The sequence below is a fragment of the Pituophis catenifer genome, unplaced genomic scaffold, assembly GCF_029215685.1.
Source record: "Pituophis catenifer annectens isolate HBS135680 unplaced genomic scaffold, rPitCat1.0.hap2 SCAF_2, whole genome shotgun sequence".
Lineage (NCBI taxonomy): Eukaryota > Metazoa > Chordata > Lepidosauria > Squamata > Colubridae > Pituophis > Pituophis catenifer.
In genome coordinates, this window is record NW_027256882.1 from 129,472,451 (window position 1) to 129,496,027 (window position 23,577).

At 38.2% G+C, this 23,577-nt stretch overlaps 1 protein-coding gene across 2 annotated transcripts in view; it reads left to right on the forward strand.

Moving 5' to 3' along the window:
- SEPTIN9 (septin 9) overlaps window positions 1-23,577 on the forward strand; it is a 186,904-nt gene that overhangs the window by 118,891 nt on the left and 44,436 nt on the right. Inside the window, exons 1-2 of one of the 2 annotated variants that reach the window (XM_070937512.1) lie at window positions 16,224-16,258; window positions 18,586-18,655. The exons of the other annotated variant lie outside the window; for it this stretch is intronic. The gene's annotated coding sequence lies outside the window, so the exon portion shown is untranslated. Of the gene's footprint in view, window positions 1-16,223; window positions 16,259-18,585; window positions 18,656-23,577 lie in introns of those variants that run through there. 2 annotated transcript variants of the gene reach the window in all.

The window sequence follows — 23,577 nt, forward strand, 5'->3', positions numbered from 1 at the left end:
ATTGGGGTCAAGGAACCTATGCATGACAATTTGTATTTCTTTTATGCTAAAAATGCAAATAAACATTTTAACAGGGCAGGATCGAAAAGTGTCTTCTGACCCACAAGTTTTGGGAGATGCAGAGCAGGTCATATTTGATTGAGGATTCTCAATTGTTTACTAATACTATTGCCTGTACAGTTATTTCCATTTGCTTCTTACTGATCATTTTAACACGCTACTTCTCTATTTGGTTATCCTATGTGGACATTATGCATTTGTCATGTTGCATCATTAGATTTCCTGTTTGTTACTTGTCACATAGTAATTAGCATATAGCTACTTTGACAGGATGCCTGGTGTAGATGGAATTCATTGCCGTTTGCATATTTTCTATCTTTGTGCTTTTTAAAGCTTTTTAAAGCTTTTCTAGCTTTAAGTCTGCACAAAGTCGCTAGAATTTAATATCAGAAAAATACTGTATTACTTAAACATGTCTTCCGGTGGATTCTGTGAAGATAAATTGTGAAAGGAAACTTGAAGGTTGGGCAAGGAACATTAGGAAATGGGGAAAGGAGCTGATATACTAAAGAGGCTGGTCTCGAGCATTCATTTCATATCCTGTTGATGCTAGAAACTGCATTTCAGAGAAAATAACTCCCTGTAATGATTTAGAACATTTTGCAATGTTTTTTCATCATGAAAAACTCCTGCAAGGGCCCCAGAAACATTTGTGTATTCTAGATGACGATGATGATGATGATGATGATGATGATGATGATGATGATGATGATGATAACAATGACAACTGGTCAATCCAAATTCACATTATATGAAAAGAAAATTTTCAAATAATGTGAATATTTAACAATGAATCAAGGCTTGTACAATACTGAAGAAGATCAGCCTCTGTGTAAAAGGCAACTCACTTTGAATTATTAAATATGATATTGTTCCTTTTTCAGAAACTAGTCTTCTTTTTTATGTACTATTTTAAGAGCAGCAATCCAGGAGTGAAATCCAGCAGGTTCTGACAGGTTCTGGAGAACCGGTAGCAGAAATTTTGAGTGGTTCAGAGAACCGGTAGCGGAAATTTTGAGAAGTTTGGAGAACCAGCAAATACCACCTCTGACTGACCCCAGAGTGGGGTGAGAATGGAGATTTTGCAATATCCTTTCCCCAGAAGTGGGGAGGGAATGGAGATTTTGTAGTATCCTTCCCCTGCCATGCCCACCAAGCCATGGCCACCAAGCCACACCATGCCTACCAAGCCACATCCACAGAACCGGTAGTAAAAAAAATTTGGATTTCACCACTGCAGCAATCTGTATTCTAACTAACCTGGAACACATGGATTTAAGGAAATGTATAAAGCATGTAATAAGCCACAATTCATCCATCTGATTTGATATTGTATGAGATCAGTATATATCACTTTTACATCAAATAAAGAAAACCAAGTTTAAGACTGAAAGAATTGCTTACAGAGATGGGTGGTGGTGGCGTAGATTTGAGAAATATGCTTGATTATGCAAATACCAGAATTGGGATAACCTTGCATAGATAGATACACACATGAAAGCCAATTTGGTTTAGTGGTTAAAACACCATACTAGAAAACAGGGGATTGTGAAATCAAGTCCTGCCTTAGCCAGCTGGGTAACTTTGGGACAGTTACTCTTTCTCTGCCCAATTTACCTCACAGAGATGTTGTGGGGAAAATAGGAAGAGGAAGGTGTGTTGGATATGTTTGCAGCCTTGAGCTATTTGTAAAACTAATAAGGTGGAATATAAATAAATGAATAAATCTGTCAGTCAGTCAGTAAATAATCTGGTCCCTGAGCAATAGCCTGAGTTCTGCTTCTGATTCATACAAGGATGGACCAGCCATATCATTCATGTCAGTAGCATTATAATAACAGAAGTTATTGACCAGCTCGGAGCCCAAGTTTATCAAATTGGGCCCTTTCAACATTCATTCAATGACGCCCAGAAGATTCTAAGCATTCAGATGGAAGGCCCAAAAACTGTTTCATTTCTTTGGTAAATAGAACAGTATAGGGCAGTGATGGTGAACCTTTTCAGCAGTAAGTCCGCTCGTCTGGGTCACAACCCAAAAGAGGAGCTGCCCAGGGCACATGTGCGCCCCTGAAAATGAACTTCTGGTTTCTGGCCCATGCATGTGCACCGGCCAGCTAGTCTTCCAGGTTTCTGACACACATGCGCACACGACAATCAGCTGGCCAGCGTGCATGTGTCAGGTTTCGATGTCATCTCAAATAAATTGCACTCCCAAACAATTAATCTTTGCTGAAATATTCCATTTATTGAGTATGACAGATCTGGCCCCGACTTCGTCGTAGCCGATACTAACCCTCTGACCCCAAACCCTTCCCTTTCCGTTCCCCAATTCTCATCTCCTCATTGGTCATCTTCCAAGTCAGTCTCCCCAGCTTCTGACCTCACCCCACAAGAATGTCCCCCCCCCAATCCCATCTCCTAGGGGATATTATCTACAGGGAAAATAAGTAGGTGAAAAGTCAAGCCTCGACTCCTCCTTTTTATGGCAGCATCAGAATGCTGACAGCATGATCATGCAGGAAAACGGAAGACCAGCTCTTCCAGTTTCCAGCACTGCCGCAAGCACAAAGGTCAGCTGATCATCACGTGCGCATGTGCACCAGAAACCCAGAAGAGGAACAGGAGATGCTGCGCATGCCAGACAACATGGCTCTGGGTGCCACCAAGTTCCCCATCATGGATAGAGGGAGTAATTTTTAGACCACAGTATGATGTTTTCTCTGATATGGATTTAAAATGCATTGGCAAAGTCTTTCAATAACATATTAGTTCAATAACATATTCAACAATATATTGGTTCTTTCCAGAAGATAGATTGCCATTTTAGTGTCAAACATCAAAAATATCCACAACTGTGTGGTGCGTTGTAAGAGTTGCTAGATTGCTTATAAGATGAAGTTTAATATTTGCATTCAAGAAAACCTGTCCCTCAGATTGGGCTTGCTGATATTTCCACCACCCATTCCTCTATCACATGCTACGTGACTTGTTTACTTGTTTGCGTCAGGTACACAAACTGAAATGGGTTCGTATTTTTCACAGCTGATCTAATAGCTGGAATAGTATAATAGCTGGAATTCCCAGCCATTTTGGGCAAATGGGCATATTTGGAATTTTAAAAGTGTTTTTTGTAGCTAGTCTAATAAAATTTTATTAGACTAGCTATGGTCAGCTATATAGTCAGATATGGTAGCTATGGTCAGCTATAAAATACCTTTTTTAAAAAAACAAACTGGTATGGTTGTTGTCCATCAACACTCTTCAAACCTTCAGGATGCTTCTTCTCTCTGCTCTAATGGTATACTTGGTTGTTGTTGTTTTATGTCTTTGAGTTTTTTCACTCCTGGTAATAGCCTGGATTATTTCCTGTAGTTTTTTTGGCATGAATTTTTCAGAAGTGGTTTGTCTTGACTGAGTGATTGGTCCAAGGTTACCAGGCTGGCTTAGAGCCCCATGGTGGGATTAGAACTCACAATCTCCCAGTTTCTAGCCTAACACTTTAGCCACTGCACCAGACTGATACTCAATGTTGTTCTATGTGGACCAAATTGGAACTATTGTCTGTGCAAGTAGGCAGCACAATTTTGTTGTCACTTGATGTGCTGAAATGGAGATTTTAGAAGGGGTAAGAATGGAAGGAATTTCTTTATGTTGAGCTGTCTCCTAAAATGACTAGAGAAGTGGTGAAAAACTTAGTCAAGCCACAGGATTGCTAACAGCCAGCAAAACTGAAGCTGGTTCATCATTTTTTATAAAAAAAATGTTTTTCTATTTAAAAATGAAAGGTTTTGAATGAGTCTGGCACTGTTTCACTGCACGCTCGAGCTGCTCCCTGGTTCCACAGTGTCAACAGAACAAATCCTATAGAACTGTGTTGTGTTTGCTTTGAAGCTGTAAATGTTGTGGAGTCAGGACAACATCTGTGATGCGCTGTGGGTAGTGGTGCTCTGGGAATAAGTGCTCCGCAAGAAAAGGTTTCCTTGAAAATAAAAGCCATCTGGCTGCTCCACTGTAAGCATTAGGCCTTGAGTTTGCAGCATAGCTTTGAGAAATGAATGTTGCCTTTGGCTATAACCTGAGTGCATCAGGAAGGAAGCTACATCCTTCCTGTGCAACTAAAAACCCCAAATGTAGAGCACTGCTGACCTCTATCTCTCTCTATAGCTCAGATCCTGTCTTAAACCCAAGCTGCTGGCCGGACCAAAACGTGTCCAGTCATTAAATTAATAATCAGGCTTAACATTTATATAGTGCGTCTTAATAATGAATTCCACATGGCAGCTGGGACGTTGGCACTGAGAGAAGAATAGTTTATAAAAGCTGACTGTGAATTTGTAACTGAGGTGATACTCGAATGGGAGTTATTTCAGTCTTCCTGCAGTTGCTGCTGTTCTGTGTTAGCTCTCAAATTCTAAAAGGGGAAGTAACTGCCAAAAGTTATTACGTTTGTTCTGAGATAGTCTCCCAAAACATGCAGTTCTGTTCCAAAATCAATTAAACAGAAGTATACTGGTATAAGAAAGTTTGATTTCTCCCAAATTCAATTGGTAACATTATTCTCCAACGTCAACAGCACACGGGGCCCTAACAAGGGTAAAGAAAGCTGGGACCATTTGTTCATGTATTGTATAGAAGACAAGATCTGAGAGCTCTTTCCTTTGTTTAGTTCTTCAAGCAGAGAAGTGGGGTTTGAGCCCTGGTGTCACAGCTCAGTGGCTAGGTCCTTGTTTTGCATGCCAAAATGCTCATATTTAATTGTTCATACTTTTTAAGTGAAGTATTTTATCCTGCTAGTTGTGACCAACTTTAAGAAGCAACGTTTACCTCTGCTTCTTAAGCCAAAGAGCCAGCATTGTCCGGAGATGTTTCTACAATCATGTGGCCAGCATGACCTCACACTGCAGCACAGAGTACCGCAAAACATGGAATGCTGCTGCATGCTTATATGTGATACCTATTCATCTGCTTGAATTTGCATGCTTTTGAACTGCTAGGTTGCCAGGACACATGACGGGAGCTTATTCCATCTCGCAGGACTTAGGCCTCGAACTGCCAAGCTGTAGACTTTTAATGGTCTAAGACTCAGCATCCTAACCACAGAGCCACCACATTCCCCCCAGATACTTCTAAGCAGGGTTAGAAAATTCTGTGTCTGAATCTCATAAACGTCATTGATACTCAGTAGCAACTCTGCTTAGCTGCTTTCACTGAAACCTATAGTTATAACTAGCTTGGATTAAAAATCAGAGTTTGCTTGTGTAGCAACTTCAAAACCACTCAAAAGCTACAGCTGATCCAGACTGTGACAGTAACACACATGCCATGGTATGCACTCTGGTTGCCAGTTGATTTCAAGGTATAATTCAAAGTGCTGATTATCACTTATAAACCTCTTAATGGTGTAAAGCCTGGTTAATTGAGGGCCTGCCTGTCTCAGCATTTCTGCCCATCCAGTAAGATTTGGCAGACCCCTTCAGTTAAACAATGTAGAAAAGAAGAGAAACATACCTTCACTGATTTGGAGCCTGCTCTCTGGAACCGTATCCCCCTAGAGATCCCACAGTGAAGACTTTCCAGAAAACTTAAATTATTCTCCCAGACTTTGAATAGGATGACGGTGAGCTCCGTAAATTTTGGTTTTGTCTGGCATGTTTTTCTTTCTTTCTCTGGATGCATATTTCTTTGTCCTGTTACATTCCTGTTCTAGTTTTCATAGTATAAAGTACCCAGACATATTTGAAAATCAATGTTTTTAAAGTCTGTAAATAAAACTTTTTCTAGTCTCATAGCATGGAAAACAAACTGAAAGAAAAATCCCTAAAATCTCCTAAATTCTTAAATGAGGCTTTCAAAATCTCTTGAGATTTGTGCACCTTTGGGGGGGGGGCGACTTGATGGGATGAGTGCACCTTCTGAGTGTTGTATGGATTATTCTTCCTTAAGACACTTTAGATTCATTTACTTCAGCAAAATGTTAATCTGGGGGTGATACATAAACCAAAGTGAGCAACCTATGTGGTTTTTATTATAACTCTCATAAGTTCCAGCAAGCATCACCAATATTATTACTTAAACATCTAGAGGGCTCTCGGTTGCTCTTCCCTGATTTTAAAAACATAATTATCTGTTTTAAACTGGATGTTCTGTTGTTAAATTAAAAATAACTGAAAACATGCCAGCTCCAATTGGTAAAAATGAATGCATTAAACAACAGGTTACACTTGATGTCATTCTGACATATCCATATATGAATATGGATATTTTTGTTCTTTTTTATCTTACTTGGCATGACACTATTGAAATTCTTGTCAAGGGCACACAATTCTAATTGGTAAGAGTTCGTAGTAAGTGTAAGTATAACTACACTGAGCAAATTTAATGTTTATACTTTATGGACATTGATGTGGAAAGTAGGAAGGTATATGTGTGCGTGCGTGCGTGCGTGCGTGTGTGTGTGTGTGTGTGTGATTTAACTAGGAACATGAACTTCATAGATTTCTCTGTTATTGGAGCTAACAGTGACCAATTTGTTTAAAGGAGGAAGAATCAAATACATCTTCCAATATTTCCAGTTTGACACTAGCATCGGAACATGTAGCATTTAGCTATAGCATTTTTCCTTTATTCAGTCTCCTTCAACAGGAATAATATTGGAAATCTTCTGCCATCCTCAATTCAGAATCTCTATGGGAGCATTCCAGATCTTGCCAGTACAGGAAAGGGAATTTTCCAATCTGAAATGAATAGAAAGAACACCATTTGAAGCAAGTAAACAGAACCTCTCTCTCAAAGACTGACTTGCTGATTTTCAAGATGCTAGACAGTTACAGGATAAAGAAACTCTGTATATCTTCTGAAACTAAGGAAGTCCTTGTATATACAGACACTGCTCACCTCATTCCCCTCTGTGAGGTGGGAAACATATTCCTTCAAACGTTTCCCAGTGTCCAGAAAACCAGGCTGTCCTCTATAGCTCACAAACTTGGCACTTCTTTGGAACAGAAAGGAAGAACCGAGCTGCCCTCTGGAGGTGAGAGAATATCCTAGTTCATAAACTTTTTTTTTTTTTAACCTTTTCATGAGCACACATAGCTTAGCTATGTCCCACAGAGGTGTAATGGAATTACAGGTCAGTAATCTCAGATGTTCACTGCTGACCTGTCTGGAATTTGACTTCATTTTATTAAAAGCTTTTAGACCATCCCAAAGTCTCTCCCACTTTTTTATATTTTATATTTTTTTATATAATTCAATCAAAATATATTTATATTTCCGTTGAATTATATAGGCATGGTGTAAAAGAAGATCTGCATTCCAAGCTTCATTTACTATTCTGTTGTTTGTCATTTAATAAGATAGCTGCTGATTGGGTGAAAATTGCTTTTCTGTAGAGCATCGCTGGTGTCGAGCTTGTCCCAATCTGGCCATTCATAAACGAAGAGCCTTCAATGATGTTTGTAATGAAAGGAATACTTTTATTAAAGCAAGTGGTTACAAAGCAGAGAAAGATCCTCGATCTGAGATTTGCATACGAAAGCTGCCTACTTATTTCCCCCCTTTCTTTGGTTCTTCCCCGTTATGTCCAATTAGATTCAAAGATATTGTTTTGGTAATTGTTCTGGTGTTTGGTGACCTCGCCATTGGTTCGCATTCCATTCCCAGGCTTGTGGCCTTGGGGTCCGTCAGCCAAACCACTCAAAGTAGTTTCTGTTACTTGTCTCCCCCTTCCCACCTGATAGTTCCCTTCCCCCACAATTCATGGCAGTCTGGCATCACTGAAGCAGCAATGCAGTGAAATATGATGGCAGCACTGACATATGAGGAAAAATGGAAACCAGTAATAGGCAATTTGACTAACCTACAGGGTTGTTAGGAAAATGAGTGGAGGGATTATTTCATATGCTGCCTTGCGCACCTGCACAAAATTAAATATCATTTTAATTTAGAAGCAAATCAATCAATAAGTGCAATTTCTAATGACTTAATAGTCATATCCATATATATACTCATGTATTATTTGCTATTGACTTCCCATTGTTGTCTACATTTCCTGGCACCTCTCCATTGAAATACTCATCAGATCTGAGCCTGCTTAGGATCTAGGATCAGCCAAGTTAGCCAAAAGCCAGTTTGAGGTATGGGTATCACCAGTCTAGTTGCTTAGAGCAACTGTTGTTCTCATCTCTTCTGTCTCTTATTGGTTTTTCATGTAAGCATGTAAAGGTATTAAGCCATTTATAATTTTGCATGCAAAAAACAAAGCAACAGTGCAAAGCAGAATGCTACGCACTCTTGATTAGCAGCATTGCATATCTATGATTCTTTTCTGCAGAGCAAACTTTCTAGCCTGACTGGCTGAGCTATGACCATGTAGACCAGGGTCTCAAACTCGTGGCTGGCAGGCCGGATGCATCACACACTGACCACACCTATGCCCGGTTTAGCAAACCACTTAGGAAACTCAAACTAACCCTGTCAATCTGGTCATTTGGATGAGTATGAAGAAGGAAGCTATGATAGTCCTTGTGGACCAGACAAACATCAGATTGCATTGGAACTACTTCCCAGTTTCAGATTGTCTTGACGGCTCCCTCAGTTTGGTGCTGTCCAGATGTGCTTCGATTACAACTCCCAAATCATCGGCAGTCATGTATGAGGATAACTTATAGTTGAATTCATAGCATTGAGCTTTAAATGAGGCAGCTGTAGTATTGGATGACTTTATAAGAGATGGGCTTTCCTATTACTATTGCAACATTTAAAACAAGAACTCTTCAGTTGTTGGTGAACTTTAAGGCATCACAAGTGGTTATCCAACATTTTCTGGAATAAGCTGAATCTGCTATAGAAAATGAAAAAAAAGAAGACCTAGACTATAGATTAATTCCATAGAAGTGAGGAAAAAATATCTGCATACAGGTATTCCTCGACTTATGACCACAACTGAGCCCAAAATTTATGTTGCTAAATGAGACCTTTGTTAAGTGCATTTTGTCCCATTTTATGACTTTTCTTGCCACCGTTGTTAAGTGAATCTGGTTTCCCCTTTGACTTTGCTTGTCAAAAGGTCACAAAAGAGGATCACATGACTTCAGGACACTGCAACCATCATAAATGTGAGTCAGCTGTCAAGCATCCAAATGTAAATCACGTGACCAAGGGGATGCTGCAATGGTCATAAGTATGAAAAATGGTCATGTCACTTTTTTTCAATGCCGTTGTAATTTTGAACAGTCCCTAAATGAACTGTTGTAAGTCAAGGACTACTTGTATAATGACCTATATTGGTAGCTTATAATAATAACTTATAGTAGCATTTTGAAGTTCAAAATAAGTTCAAAACCTCTGATATAAAGAATTCTGTACAGCTGATTTAAATAAAACTAGTCCAGAATTTCAAAATGCCAAGGCCAGTCCCTTAATTTCAAGAGAGTGTAATTATTCTAAATACTGACCAAATTCATCACATTTTAATAGCACATTCTTTGAAAAGTCAATTCCAGTTTATTCCTTGTCCACTATTGTTTCTGGCAGTCCTTTTCCTTTTTGCTATCTCAAATATATATCTCCCTATATCAAATATGTATTAAAGAAATAGATCTTGAATTTCTGGAGCTGTACCCTGGAAGAACTCTGACCTAGAAAGAATGTGAAAGCCCACAGTAAAATAGAATATATATGTTATGATTGTTGATCCAGTGCATATTCCAAGGAAATGTGGCATAGACTGTCAATCCACAAAATAGCTGATGCAAGCTTTTACCACTTGAAATTTCCATCAAAAAAAATCTGAAAGGAATGTGCACAGTTCCTTTACCTTAACAAACAGTTTTCATTGATACATGGGATGAAATTAGAGAAACTCTTTAGAGCAGCAGCATTTTTGCTTATTTTGGTGCTATTTTTCATTGCTTTGTTTTTTCTAGTTTTTGGAAAAGATTTTTTTAAGGTCATCTGACTTAAGGGTAAGGAACTCTTGGAGGTTCACAAAGTAAAATAGAACACAAAAACAAAAAGTAAATAAGAATACCGTAACATTAATTTATCAATTACAATATGATTACAGGATGGCAATCCTGGACAAAACTTTTTAAAGATCTTTAATGTTTTGAAATATTTTATAATCTAAATGTTGAAAGTGTTGATTGATGAATGAGTCCTGTTTTGTAACAATAATCTACCATAGTTTCATAAAAAGCAAAGTTATGTTCCAGTCAGGGCTTGATGGCTTAGAGCAGTGGCTCTAATGGCTAACCTTTTGTCGTCACGTGCCAAAAGTGGGGGAGCATTGAGGGGGGTGTCACATGCACATGTGCCCACACCCATAATTCAATGTGCCCCATCCCACACACATGTGCGTGTGACACACACACACACCCGGCGCTCCCACAGGCCATCAGTTTGACGCCTCTGGCTTAGAATAAGTTGCCATTAGCCATTCAGTTTTTGTGGCTTTGTATAGCACTGTCTTCATCTAGAATGAAAACTTCAGAGCCCACATTTTTTTTCGGTCAAAATAATTTTGAATCAATATTTGGATTGAACAGCATTAATTGATTGGCTTCGTCATCTAGTCACGAAACTTCTTCTTTCCTTTTTTGAAATCAGCACTGATTTATGAGTCAATGCAAATCCTGTGATTCCTCACACTGAGCAGCTTTAATTTTTCTCAAAAGTCATTTAAAACTAAAAAACAAAAAAAAAGGCAGTTGACAAAAGAAAGCAAACAGGTAATCTGTGTGAATTATAGATGTAAATTAAGTAGGAAAAGACTGATAAGATTTGGGCCAGTCCGTATAAGTATCTAGGTGGTATGAGAGGAGAACAGTTACAAATCATACACCTAATTGTGTTTATAGATTTATCCACAAATTAGCGTAATTTTGGTATGTTTTATTTTGGAGGCAAATTTATTGTCTTAATGTAAAATACCATTCATTCTTCTAAGTTAAAGAAAATAAAAAGAAAGATGAGATAAGAAGAAACATTGCTCTTGGCAGCCATTATTTTAATGGCTTAACAATTTCATCAGTGAATTTTCTCTCTTTGCAAAGTTTGGTATATCAGCTCAAAGGACTCATATCTGAAAAGAACAATACCATAAATGCTACTGAAGACAACAGGTCTAGCTGATCATATTTTTAAATAAATAGAAAATACACATTTTCCTCTAAAGAAGGTTTTCCGAAAATCAAGACGTTTTGTCTTCACCAATCAAATAATCTCTAACAGCATTGGGAAAGAAAATCCCAGAATTACCAGCCAACATAGTTATAGGATGGATAAAGATAAATGGTAATATACAAGTGAAACTTGCATTACATTTAGTTTCTAAGATAATTCCCCCACCAGAGAAGGATTCCTTATAGGATCTCCGAGAGTCATTCACCCATTGCTGGATGAAGGCATGGTTTATATCACTTACTGATGGTTGGGTGATGCAATGATGACTGTACTCAGGAAATGACTTATCAGTTCCTCTGTAGAACATTAACTGTTCTTCTGGAGTATTTTTATGTTGTTTTTATTTATTTTGACTGACAAACACGTCTTTCCTAGAAGCAGAACGATGGAATATATATAGATGAATGATATTAACGTTGGTTTTGATAACAATATTCCATCATTACTCTTGGACACTCCACCTTCCAATTCCATTTTGTCCCCAAAAGAAACCAATTCATAAAGCAAGTAAATTGATGATAGTCAATTTGTTCAATAGTTTTTTACTCAAATTTAAGATTGCTGGAACTTTAAGATGTCATTTAAAATCATACTTATTACCAGAAGACAATAGAAGATCCACATCAGTTTTTGAAAAGGATTCCAAGAAGGCTTGGGAAAAAAGAGACCAGTCGAGTAGCTTACTAGGAAGCATTATTGAGGCTTTATTTTACATATAAACCTCATTGAGGATAGAAACCTCCTCCATAGAGCAAGTCTTATGAGAAATATTTTTTAAAAAACCTAGAAAAAGAATCAATAAAGCCTTTGGGTTAGGGAACCTTCTTGAAAGATTCTGTGGAAAAGGTATAAATGGAAAACAGTTTTTGGACTAGTGAAATTCTATTCTTCTTGGAAATATTTCATTTAATTTCTTGAAATTTAAAACATAATCTGAGAAGATGGCAAATGAATTGAAAAAGTGATGGAATTGGCAGAGATGGCAAAGTTAACTTTTAATTAGGGGAAAAAACTATAACTAGCTTTGTTTCCACCTGGAAACAACTTCTGGACTTTCTGCTTGAAAGAGATAAAAATGAAATTTTGATTTGGGTTTTGCTGATTAAATTGCTTCGAAGCCAGAAGGGCAGCAAACAAATTTAATAAATTTAATAAATAAATAGTTATAGAAGTGTCTTACTATTCTTATACAAATGCAAAGTACAGTTTATAATTTTACTATGTAATTTACTGCTCTGAAAAAAGTTGTCTTCTTTTCCCCTTTCCTTCAATGCTTTCCCTTCCCCCCTTTCCTTTATTATATTGTCTTCATTTTCATTGTATTTTATATTAAGAAAGAAACTTTAATTTTTTAAAAAAGGTATAATCCAATAAGGAAGACAAAGCATCTGAGAGATTACTTGGTTTATCACCAAAAAAAGGAAAGAATATTCCAGCAAAAATATGGCTGAAAGGGTGACTGTGAATGGAGCTAGATGGCTCAGGGGCAAGATACCAATTCCAGGGTCAGATGAAATTTCATATGTCTGTAATTTGAGTTAATTTATTTATTTGGGATAAATTGGCAAGAGATATATGTCTCTTTCCACAAATTTAAAAACTTACATACACCCATTAAAATTCATATTCATGTTAGGCCAGCCCGGCTTGTTGAAACAAGAAGATCTTCAGGGCGCGGCGAAAGGTACGCAGGTCGGGGATCATACGCACATCTAGGGGCAGCTCATTCCAGAGGGCTGGTGCCCCCACAGAGAAGGCTCCCCCCCTGGGCGTCACCAGTCAACATTGTTTGGCCGACGGCACCCTGAGGAGCCCCTCTCTGTGGGAGCGTATTGGCCGGTGGGAGGCTGTCGGCGGCAGCCTCCCACTGTAGTGTAAGCCAAACTTGGCTATGTTCAAACATTACACTAAGCCCAATACACAACCAGGAATTATCTCTTCTTGCAGAGATCAAGGTGCACCATCTAGTACAGGTATTCAAGTATTTCTCCAGTACAATTTGGAGGTTCCTCATTGTTCATGACAAGTTCTGTATGCAGATATTGTCTACATAGGACTTATGGCTTGTGGAGTGATGTTTGTATCCAGCCAAAGTACCTAATATTGAGTGCTCTGTTTGATTGACATCAATTCTCTGGTGTGTTAGAGAAAGAGAAGCTTATCCCAGCTCTATTACCTGGGATTCTTTTAGCTGGGAAGCAAGAGAAGTATTGAATCTTAGCAACCTCTAAATTCAAAGCATGTCCTCTGTTTATTGACCTATTGCCCCTATTTGCTTTACAGACTTGATAAGTGACGGTAAACAACAGCTGGTTCAGAAACCCTTTTGTTGATTTCTTGAAGCTCCCTGCTATCTTTGTAACAATCTCTAAATGTAGCCCAAATGTTAACTGCCTGCTGTGCTGATTCTGGAACATCTCAAACCATAGCATACCATGATAGATCAAAATGCAGATCATTTCCTGTTTCAGCTGAATGATGGCATTCATAGTTTGGCCTAATGGCCTTTGACTTATTTATCAGTTAACCCCCTCAGTTTCCTCCTCCTTTAAAAACCCAAATTCTGTTTGATCCTCCAGTTAAGCTGTTGAAGTTGAAACACTGTTTGACTAACTACAGCTGTTCCCTCAGTTTATAGCTGATAGTTCTTCTATGTTTATATATTCTTCATTGCCATCTTATATTGCTAGGAGGACAGAAAACTCAGAGATCGAAATATTTTCAAACATTATTTTTGTGCCAATAATTTCCTTAAAAACATGGTTTGTTCACATTCCTTTTAAATTTCTTAAAATGCCAGGCTAGCTTATTCTCCACCGGTTGCTTGATACTATATTCTTCAGAAACCAATGTCCAAATTGTGTAGGGTCTGGTGGCTAAATGGTTTTTTTTTTTTTTTGTCAGAGTACTGTTCTTTAACATCCTTGAAGTATGGAGAGGCACTGATAGGAAAAGCTTCAGCTGTTGAATTTTATCTACCATATGACACTTGAAAAATAAGAGGGCTCTTACCTAAGGGAAAACATCCATCAAACCTGATATGAAAAGAACCAGCCTGTCTGATATGAATTGCAAGCTTACAAAATGAGAAACCCCCTCAACTGTGCAAGTCTGCCAATAGAAAATCATTCACTTTTCTTAATCCTGTCTTTTCATCTTAGTAATAGACTGGTAACAACGTTAAATGATTACTCCCCTTTGAATTTCAAAAGGAGCTTTGAAATCCCATTTTGATAATTGTTGACTGTGAGGAACTAAATTGAACTAATATATTGGGGAACTAATTTTTTTCCTCAGAACCACTAAATAACCTACTTATTATCCTCCACCAACCAGAGCCATTTTATTTAAAGCTCACTTACAGTACTAATTTCTGGTGTTTCCTTCCTCCTAATGAATTTCTATTCTAGTATCCAAGGCTTAAATACAGTTCATTCTGTGTTTTATCAATATAAGACTCCTAAAACAAATTATACCATTTTAGTGCTTCTTCTCGTAATATACAATTTTATCTGCTCTTTTGTTTATGTTTGGTATGCTTGCAACGTTAAGCTGAATACAGTTGCTAGAGAAGCAGCTACATTGATTTCAAGAGTCCTCTGTGAAGTAATAAGATCCACCTGATCTTATGTGAAACTCATCATGGCTAATCTGGTTATATCAAACAGTTCAGGCACACAAAACTCAATGGAGGATAGTGCTGAAAGTGCATTCCTGTGGTCCCAACCACAACTGGCTGGACCTGTATTTGTCATAGTGCAGTCAAGAGCAAATGGCTTATTTCTTTCATCTACTCAAAATTTAGTCTGAAGGGTTGGGGGACTCTCCAGAGATATTTTAGATTGCAGTTTGTTGACGCAATGGGAAACCTGTACACAGACCATTGGGAGTTAGTGTTATACATGGAAGTACAATTCACTTTCCTGAATGCCAGCCTGCCTAAAAGCCTAGTTGCTCACTCCCACCCCCCAAAAAATTATTCGGTTTGCCATCATCATTTTGCCTTTGTTTTGTTCACTTTTCCATATATTGAAGGATTTCTATCCAGGACTGTGCCCTCTAGAAATTTGTGAGTTTATTTTATTAAGAACCAATATTTTATGTGCAAGAGTTAAGACTCACAAGTGTGTTTAGGGTGTTTGATGGTGGGTAGCTCGGAGTTGAATCTAACATTCCAACACAGCCACTTTGTAAAGTTAGATGTAAATCAAAAATGGTTTCAATAGAAGAGGATATCTATAGCTCAAGGTTGAACTGTGGAGCTATTGTTGCTCTCTGAGTGTGGTTGTTTGCTTGCAGCCATTTTAGTACCCAACTAGATAACTTCATTATCAGGGTATGATTTTTTTCTCTCCTGAATCAATAACCAGCAGATATTTTTTTGAAATCTGGGGTTCCTTGATCAAATGCAATTCCTACCAATTTTTAGTTATTCACAAGAGGTGTTTTTCCCATTTTTGCCCCTGCTATGTTTAGCAAGAAACACACCTGCTATTTGTCTTTACAAGCATTCTTGTTCTGAATTATCACTCATCCTTTTGAAGTTGGGGTTTCTTGATATTGAGCATGTTGATTCACAGGCAAATCCCAAGTGTTTTGCTTTCCATAAGATGGCATGGAGCTTTATATTTTCTGTTAACGTGTCTGAAAGAACAGGAGAGGGCTTCTGAGTCAGCCGTGGTGATAGCAGCCTCATACTCCGCTGCATTTGAAACAATTTACACCGAACAGCCATTTCCTTTCTGAACAGCCTAAATAACCTCCTTTCTCTCTTCTCTCCCTCCCCCCCCACCCCGCCCCTTTAGACGGGGCTGCTTTGCAATTTGCACCCCTGGGCAGCAATTATCCCCTCTCCCAACTCCTGCCTACCTCTTTTGCACTGTGGGATGCTTATTATTCACAGGATGACAATGCTTCTTTGATCATTGACTAGCAGCCTGAACCATGTGACCCTGTGAGGGGCGGGTCTTCGGTAGTAACATAGCCAGGAGAATAGAGAGTTTCAGCTGCTTGGGTAAGTCTCCTGAAAACTGCCTTTGTTCTTTGAGATAGAATTCAAACTTTTGCTGCTCCCCCCGTTTACCAATCTGCTTGCAAGATAGTTTCTGCTAGCTTTTTCCTCCCCTCCCTGGCTTCAGGTTGCTCTGCCATTCTGGCTTTGTGCAAGGGAAAGGAGGGGTGGGCAGGAAGGGTGGGCTGGGTTCGAGCAAGGGAAGAAATCCTTGCGTTTCGTGGGCTGTTTTTGTGACAAAGCCATCGGTGTAGTGGGGGGGGGGGAGAGAGAGAGAGGGAAGGTTCTGGATGTCTTTCCCATTCGGGTTGAGGGGGTGTTTTGGCGTGTAGTTTGGGTTGAAGGTATGTACAGGTTCTTGCATTTTTAGTTGCACTAGCAGAAAGCCTTCACAACCTCATGCTTGGAACTTCTGTATCCAGAGACACGGTCTGGAGAATGCAGCTTTCCATGTCTTAACCAGATTTCTTTCTGAAGGAAGAAAAGGGCTTTGTGCCTCACAGCTATCTCTTTGTAAATATTTGGCCAATACAGCCGAGTGTGCTAATTTCTGCTTCCCCCCCCTTTCTTTCTCTGCTTTCCTCCACTCTGCCCAGTGTGTTGTATTCTAAAAAGGAGAGAGACAAGCCTTAACTGTAATTCCTTCCCACCATCCCCTCTCTCCCTCTCTCTCCCTTTCATTACTTATTCCTGTAATGAACCATCTGGCTTTGAGAAAGCAACAGTATGGGTGCCTGGCTTTTCCAGTTTTGGTCGAATGTAAACCCTGGACTTCTACATGTCTTGGCTTTTAAATCCTGTCGTTTCTCTGTGAGCTTTTTTCACCATTGAGCTGTGCTAAATGCAGCAGTGTGGCTGGGGTTTTGCCATTTCTTTGGGGGTTTCATGAAATATAGCCTATGCTTTTTTAAAAAAAGTGGTTTGGGGGAAGGAAGAAGACAGTATGTAAGGAAGGTGTTTGCCCTAAATTTTCTTAGAACTGATTGTCTGGTTTATCCTCGTGCAGCAGCATAATGTTGGACACATAACAGTGTATTCAACATCCCTTTTTGTTTGAATGGGGAGCAGTTTAATATGCTACAATTTCTATGCCATTTATATATTCTTAAACAGTGTAGCAAGTATTCTAACTATACAAAACTAATTTTGTCCCGAGTCAAGTTTACAGTGAAATCTAATGCTCGAGGAAGTAATAAGGCCTATTGTAGGCTAGTTGGGTATAGGGGCAGGATTCTCACCCACCAACTCACCTCCTTTCTCTTTCCACCTCAAAACTCTGCTTCCTAACTGAGTACCTGTACATAGTGATGGTGATGCTGCTGGTGGTATTTGTGTGCTAGTCTTTATAGTTGCACGGACTACTCAAAAATATGGAAGCTGCAATAAATTACATTTCAAGTGCAGCACTTAAAAAGGGCACACAAAATATAGAAGCATAAGGTACAAAGAAATACAAAATACTCTTACTTGTGAGGTGAAGAGCCAGGGACAAGAGAATCTGGGATTTCCAAGAATGTGCTAATTGAAATTATTGAAATGGAGATAACTGTTGCATTCTATAGCCACTTTCAGTCACTTGCCCAGAGAAGAACATCTTTAATAGTTCCTAAAATACCTCTGCCTTAAAAAAAAAAAAAAACAGTTCATCTGGAGAAATTCTGAATCAATTAACCTCTTTTCTAGTGTAAAAAAAAAAACCCATAATGTCTTTCTTTTCAATCTTTTTAAGTTTTAAATCTTGTGAAAGAATAATCTTGACCAACTGCTCAGGTCAATATCTGAATTTATTATTTTTTTGTTTCCTCCTGTGCTTCAAATTCTTGATTGCTAGATCTTTGAGGCTTTGAAATATATACTTAGCTCATGAACATGGGATGTCCTAGAGGGATGCAGGTCATATGCTAGGGTATATTCATCATCTGTAATTTGCCTAAATGTTTTGATTGCCGGAGCATAATTTGTATTTCCAAAGCTGTGGAGTGTTTTTTGAAAAAGACCACTGGAACAAGGCTACTCTTTTGAGGCACCCTCTCTAGTTCTTCCAACAATCTAGATACCTTTGCTTACCATTTGCCCCTTCTTAAGGAGAGGGGCATACATAAGATGCTGGATTTTCAAGCCCCACAAGCAGTAGTGAGCTCATTCTTCAAGTAGCATGCTTCAGTGGAATAAATATTAGCTTCCTTATTCTTGATTTCTCTGATTTTATGAGATTTGAATTACACGTCTGAGAAGGTCCCACACCTCACAGAGAGAATGCTCTGATTCTTTTATGTAACAATAGTTCAAGTCTGTGCTAATAAAACTCAAGGTGCACTTTTGTTTTCCAGTTTTCTGTACATGGAAGAAACTACCTCTTGAGTGAAGGGGCTACTGAACAAAGAAGAGAATGAAAATAAGGCATGTCAAGGGCAATACAGTATTTCAAGATTGTTACATACATGCTAATCTCCAAGCTTTGGTAGTAGTTCAGTGAGTGGAGTGTGCAGGTATAATTACAAACTTTTTCTAGCAAAGCAGCAATGGCAGGTTCTTCAGGAGATAGAAAACCTCCATAATAATAGGCACAAATAGCATAATACTCATAATGGGCTTTCTGCATAATTTCCAAGACTAATTCTAGTACTAGAAGAGGTTCTGCCAGGAAATACCATATGATTCAATATCTGAAAGTGATTGGTGCATGATACACCAGTCTCCTATCAAGGATTTTTAAACATGCATTCAGCCTATGGGAACATAGGGTAATTCCTCAGTAAGCATGCCCAGGAATAACCTGGGAAAAGGAACCTCTTGTTGAAGATGCTTGCAAACTAGATTACCAGGGGGGAGGACCAGAATAATAATTTGTATTCTGCTTCAGATTTATCTGACTAAAAGTATGCAGAAGTAATAATACTAATCCTGATTTTAAAAAGGTTAAACATTTAATAGCGGTAAGAAAATACATTCCTTGACTTTTTCCATATATTTATCTGTATTCTTTGTGAAACGTTACTACTTTCCAATAATACTTAGCTAATCTTAATGGGCTCTCAGAAAAGCTAAGCAGAGTTGAAAATAGTTTGAATTTAGATGGGAAACTCAGAAAATCCTAGTGCTGTGGGTAGTTAAAACAGAATAAGGCGATGGGAATTTCATCCTTATTTTGCCAAATAAACTGCATGGAAAGGTCATGTGGTGACAAGCAGTTGAGTTAAATCTTCCTCCTTGCCCAGATAAGTGAGTGGTATAACTTTGGCTGATCTGAAAAGCTAAGCGGAGTTGGAACAAGTTAATACTCAGAATGTGACACTATCCCCCAGGATATACCAGGGCTATAGACTAGAGTGAGAAATGAAAAAAGAAAATACCAGAGAAGAAGGAAGTGGCAAGCTACTTCCGTAAATGAAGGCCAGCATCTGACATGAGTGGTTTTCAGTTTTCTCCTCTGTGTGCTTTAAAAACACAAGACAAGCAAAATATTACACAGGGTGCTCTAGAAAGGAAGCAAACAAAATTAAAATAGGATAAAATGGAATTAAGTGTATGGGATGAAGATGCAAGTATAGTGTTGTGTATTTGTTTCACAGTGTGGATATGAAGTAGGAATGCAATGGAAATGGTACAAGCAGGAACACAAGATGATAGTGCTACTCTGTTTGCCTTGATTATTTCTAACTTGGATCTCTGAACCCAAAGATACAAACTCATTGGAAACTCTTTACCTAAACAGAGGCTTGAGATATACAAAGACTTAAATCACAGATGTGCTTTAGCCTCCAGCAGAGTTTTCCAAATGGGAACATGAATGACAACTTCAGGGAAGACCACAAAAGCTGTATTAGTAAAGGCACAGTCACATTTCGGCCTTAAAATGAAAGACAACTCTGTTGTGGTCGGGCAAAAAGGAAGTGGGCTAGGTAGCTGTCTTTCTCTGAAAGTTTCAGGTCTTGCAAAATAAGATTAGAAAGATAAGAATTTATTCATTCGGTTTATATTACTATACATCTTCAAACAAATGACTTTGGGCAACTAATAATTAAAACACACACACACACATATATAGGCAGCTAAAATTTTAAAAAAGTAATATATAGACAATACATATATTTTAATAAACCTAATGCACACTCTGACCTCCAACCTAATTGTGTGTATTAGCTGAACCAAATGCACAAAAGAGTGGGTATAAAAAAATGAACATAAAGTTTGATATAATGCTGGACCTATTATATTTGCTAACCTTTCTAAAGCAAGGAAAGGAGAAGGGCTGGCTAAAAAGTGCTTGTAATTTTAGAGCAAAAATTAGAGAACCACTTTGGTCTCGTACAGGGGGATCAAACTCGCATCCCAAGGGGCAGATGCGTCACACGCTGGCCATGTCCACCCTCATTTTAGTGAAGGGGGAAAAGTTGCAATACATCATGTGACCACAATGTGTTGACGTAAATTTGACACCCTGGTTTAGTAGTTAAGGCACCAGACTAAATACCAGAAGATCGTGAATTCTAGTCTTGTCTTAGCCATGAAAGCCAGCTGACCTCAGACCAGTCATTCTCTCAGCCCAACCCATCTCACAGGATTGTTCCTCCCATTGTGGGGAAAATGGGAGGAAGAAAGTGCATTGTTCACCAACTTGAGTTATTTACAAAAATAATAAAGGTAGGATATTAATTAATTTGGGATTGGGAACTAGGTACCTGGGTTTAGGAGAAGGACTAAATTATTATGTATGCATACATTCAGTATTGAGAGTTGACAGTTTGTGAGGCAGATAGAACAAGAATGAGGGAGTTCAAATTACAGAAGTTACAAGTTAAGTGAAACTTTTCAGGTTGTGAAAAGGTATGGAATGAGATATCTTGAGAAAGTATGGGACATCTTGCTTTGCTCACTTTGGAAGAAAACTGAACATGATATGTCAAATGTAGATCTTAACTGATGTACTATAGAATGGATTCCACTCTTAATTCTATGGGCTGCTTGGAACATCTGGAACCTGGATTCTTGACCATGTTTACAGTTGGTTGTATGGCTATTCTGAGGAAGCTGTTCCTGGGTCTGGTTCTCTGATTTCAGATATTAAGAACACAGGTTTTTTGGGTGTGAAGTCTTTCCCACAAAAAATGTTCATTTAGCAAATACAGGCACAATTCTGTTACTGTTTCAAATGAGAAGTGTTTGGAAGTTGTGAAGAGAAAAGACTGCAATAAATGTTAATGCTGTTCCTTCCTCCAGTATATTTCAATGGTGGAGGCAAGGTGGCTATTTGGAGTACAATTGAAAAAGAGGCCCTTCCCTTGCTTTTTGTCTCCTTGGTCTTTCAAGACAAGTAGAGCAGGGGTCTCCAACCTTGGCAACTTTAAGACTTGTGGACTTCAACTCCCAGAGTTCCTCAGCCAGCTTTGCTCTGCTGGCTGAGGAACTCTGGGAGTTGAAGTCCACAAGTCTTAAAGTTGTCAAGGTTGGAGACCCCTGAAGTAGAGGATTGGATAAAGTGAAAATCCACCAACTGTATGCATTTGCAACTCATGAATTAGAGAGGAAAACAAAGTGAGTAATCTATCAAATATCAAGGATATTCTACATCATTGCCATGTTAGGTCCAGGTTGCTTTGAGAGACATTTGCTTTGGCACCAAATGTGTAATAAGGATAGTCTATATTGGTTTCCCAGGGAAGCATTTCCTTAATAAGGAACTGGGTGGGAAAAATGTTTTACGCAAGACAGCACAAATTCAGCATTCAGTTCTGCCCATAAAGATAAACAGGAAACATATAACAACTAATTTATCATTGCAAATGAAAACAGCTAGACACGTGGCAAAGCTCATTCATGAAGCCCCAGACTTTATATTCATATCAGAAAGCTGTGGTTCTGAACCAAATCTAGGAAAATGATAATGGCTACCCCTCTCCATTCTTATATGATTATTTTCAGTTCATTGAATTTGAGGTTACAGATAGATCTCTTGGAATTCTGAGGCTAACTGTTTGGGTCCTTGTCCCAAATGACTCTTGTCAATCCTGGCCAATTAAAGTAGTTAGAGATGGGAGGATATTTTTTATCCCTCCCTAAAATAAAACTCTTCTTAAATTCAAATACAGATTCTAGCCTGTCTCAGGGGCAAATTCATGCAGTATATGATGACATCACAGTTCCTTTTGTTTCTGGATGAAACTGATTATGTGGATATATACTGCTCAAAAAAATAAAGGGAACACAAGCAGAAGACATCCGAGATCTGAATGTATGGAATAGCCTTATTAAATATTTTGTTCTTTACATACAGTAGTTTATACACTGCTCAAACAACTAAAGGGAACACGAAACTACTGTATGTAACGAACAAAGTATTTAATAAGGCTATTTTATTCATTCAGATCTCGGATGTCTTCTGCTTGTGTTCCCTTTATTTTTTTGAGCAGTGTATTTCCATTAGGATTTAGCCCTTCCTTCAGTACTGAAATGGCTTTGGATGCACAGTAATCTGTGCTTTATCATAACATTTAACAACTATATGAAGTTGCTAGGTTGTCATCAGTATGCAGATAACATCTAGGTGTATATCTTGTTTCTCTACAGCTCCTACCCTGTTTTCCCCAAAATAAGACATCCCCTGATAATAAGCCCAATTAGGTTTTTGAGCACATGGCAATAAGGCCAAGCACTTATTTCAGGGTTCAAAAAAATATAGGACAGTCTTATTTTCGGGAAAACATGGTAGTAGGGAGTATAAATATACTTCACTGATGTCTGTAAGAAGTGATGATTTGGATGAGGGTTAATAAAGTGAAATTAAACCCAGGTAAGATAGGGGTACTCTTTAATCCAAGTTTAGCAGTTTCAGGGTAGATTTGATTTAAATCAAGTCGATTTAAATCATGATTTAAATCATTAGTAAAAAGGCTTGATTTAAATCAACTCGATTTAAATCATAATTTTTAAAGAGCAACTGTCATCTCTGTCCCGCAGCGGCTCCTCCTCTGACTCGCTGTTGACTCACCGACAGTCCCAATATTGCAGAATATACAGCCTCATGCTACACAACTAAGCTCCATTTCATGCTGAATAAACTAAATTATTAATGTATCTTAAATAGAAAACTATATTTATATAGATATTTACTCCAAAAGCATTTTATTAAAATAAATTTGATAAAAAACAAAAAGAATCAATTTAAATCAAAACCATTTTTTTTAAATCATCGATTTTTATCCACCCCGAGCAGTTTATCTGACTCCAAATGCTGCTATATTATCCCTAAATAAGAGCAACATTAAAATAAAACCACCCAAATTTCTGTTTTATTCCTCAACATTCAAACTTTCCAAGCAACT